The sequence below is a fragment of the Typha angustifolia genome, chromosome 3, assembly GCF_048772165.1.
Source record: "Typha angustifolia cultivar Huaian chromosome 3, ASM4877216v1, whole genome shotgun sequence".
Classification (NCBI taxonomy): domain Eukaryota; kingdom Viridiplantae; phylum Streptophyta; class Magnoliopsida; order Poales; family Typhaceae; genus Typha; species Typha angustifolia.
This window is the reverse complement of record NC_133241.1, coordinates 4,809,550-4,812,443: the sequence shown is the minus strand read 5'-3', so window position 1 is coordinate 4,812,443 and position 2,894 is coordinate 4,809,550. Positions and strand designations below refer to the sequence as shown.

General features: G+C 32.8%; 1 pseudogene; it reads right to left on the bottom strand.

Moving 5' to 3' along the window:
- Positions 1–1,203: 1,203 nt before the first annotated feature.
- LOC140758238 (probable alkaline/neutral invertase F) lies at positions 1,204–2,402 on the bottom strand (annotated as a pseudogene).
- Positions 2,403–2,894: the final 492 nt, after the last annotated feature.

Here is a 2,894-nt window from a genome sequence, read left to right as displayed (position 1 = left end):
GTCAGCTTCCTCTAACTTCTAATCCCCCTCTTCTACAACAAATTGGAGAGATAGAGCACCAATAAGTAGAGACAGTTGAGAAGAAGATAAGGGCACAATGCTAAATTCAATTATTCGATTCCCTCCAATTAGGGTTTCCTCCATACATTTATAGAGGCTCACCTTAGGGACTCAAACAACTAAGTTAAAATCCTAACAAACCAACTAAACCAGTCTTCCTTATCTTCTCGGATTAACCCTTCGTTTCACTATAGATATATTCTGAATATAGAGAAGTCGTGAATACCAAAGTTGTAAATCTAGATGTTGGCGATCCTATCTAACTAGTTTGATAATATTCGAATATCTGTAGAATATTCTGAGAATATTGTCTTGAGACTGCGTAGAGCTGAATTTAACTAATTAAATAAAATCTTAGCCTACTAAGGCTCTAACTAAAACAAATAACAAATAAGATAATCAGACTCAATCCATTGAGCCCAATGTCTTTCGAGGTGATCTGATCTAATCCGAATCGCATCAGAGCACCTATATAAATAAGCAAAGTATTTAGATTAGAAGTTCATAGAGATTTATGTTATATTTCATTGTTTAATAAATATAAAAACCTATTAGTTCTCAACACACAAAATCCTTTTCAATGTAAGATGGGTAAGTTAACCGTTCAATAATTATTTGTTTACCATGTAACTATATATTTTAGCTCTTGTAAACAAGATGATTATCTCTATATATTGTTCACTGGAATTGTTTAAAACCTATAATTGTATCTTGTTTTTGTGGCTTGTGGGAAAACAAAATTCTTAATTAACTAATTAGTGAAGCTTAAATACTCTCTTTAAGAAAAAAATTTCTTGAATAATCTAACTTTGACGATGCAGGTATCTATGGTTACCCGATTGAAATACAAGCTTTATTTTTTATGTCTCTAAGATGTGTTTTAGTTATGCTAAAGCATGACAGATGAGAGGTAAAGTAATTTATGTGGTGGATAACAAAATGCCTTCTTGCCTTGAGCTACAACTTGTAGAGTTTCTTTTGGCTTGATTTTGGTCAGCTTAATGACATTTATCGCTATAAAATGGAAGAATACTCTCACACAGTAGTAAACAAGTTGAATGTGATGCTAGACTATTTCGGATTAAGTATTTGATTTTATGCCTTAGTATGAAGTTTATTTCATTGGAAATATTAGTAATCAAATCATAAATGGCGAATGATTACTGATTGTGATTCAAAGAACACTAGATAGCAAATCTTTAAAGGCATCTCACCAACCAACTCTGTCCATCGTGCTTCCAAAAGATGCATAATTATTTTAGAGTGATCTAGCATAGCCAAGGATGATGTAATGGCAATACAGTTATCCAAACTAAACCAACGGAAGTCCATTCTGACAGGACTAATATTTTCAATGAAGTAAACTCCACACTGAGGCATAAAATCAAATACTTAATCTGAAACAGTCCAGCATCACATTCAACTTGTTTACTACTATGTGAGAGTACTCTTCTATTTTATAACGATAAATGTCATTAAGCTGACCGAAGTTAAGTCAAAAGTAAATCCGCAAGTGGTAGCTCAAGGTAAGAAGGCGTTTTGTTATCCACCCTATAAATTCATTTCCCTCATCTGTCATGCTTTAGCATAACTAAAGCACATCTTAGAGGCATAAAAAATAAAGCTTGTATTTCAATCGGGTAACCATAGATACCTGCGTAGTCAAAGATAATTCAAAAAAAAGTTCTTTAAAGAGAGTATTTAAGCTTCACTAACTAGTTAATCAAGAATTTTGCTTTCACACAAGTCAGAAAAGCAAGATACAATTAAAGGTTTAAAACAATTCCAGTGAACAATATACAAAGATAATGATCTTGTTTACAAGAACTAAAATATATAGTTACATGGTAAGCAAATAATTATTGAACAGTTAACTTACCCATTGTGCATCGAGAACGATGTTATGTGTTCTAGAGAACTAATAGGTTTTTAAATTTATTGAACAAACATAAATATCTGTGAACTTTCAATCTAAGTACTTTGCTTACCTATATAGGTGCTCTTAGTTTCACTGGTTTTTCCCCTTGAGATTGCTAATTTCTGTAAGAAAATGTCTGTCACTCAACTTTTGCCAATCTGATTACTTCATTGTAATAGTTGATTTCTCATGACATACAGAAGAAAAACAAACAAATTAATGGTATGAGATGAAGTACTATTATCCACTAAAACCCGGAATCTAAAGGCACAATCCTTCCAATAGCAGTATCTCCAAAATCAGTATTTATAATATCAACTTGCTTAGCTGGATTGTGCAGAGCTTTGAAGCTTGTGGACATTACACCCACACCAAGCATGAACTGGTCAATCATTTTCACCATGTTGCCCGTGATTGAAGCCATAGAGTCTAGAAGAAAATCTTAACTATGTCTGGCTTTCCCTTCATCAGAAATGCTAAGGCACTAGGAATGAAATCCCTCACCAAAACCTGGCTGGAAAATTGCCAAACACTAGTCATTTTGATTCCTGCTTATATTGTAGTTCTTAAATGAACGAAATGTTGGCTGGACTGAGTAGACCGTAACGGTTTCAAATATATCACCCATGAGAATTTTTCTGCTAAATAAAAATTTAACAATTTTCAGGAATATGAGTGAAAAGAAAAAAAAAGAAGTCGCTTTTTCTAAACTACCAACGGGACTATGTTAGTATACAAAATATGGCACATCAGTCCACTAGATGAATCAATGAATGCAAGCAGTAATAAATCAAAATTCAGAATATTCCAGTGAAACTTCCGTTAACTATTCCAGACACAAGTTAAACATAGTGTAGAGCATTATAGCATGTATTATTTATTTTTAACAGGTCACATATGAAGAACAATGAAAATC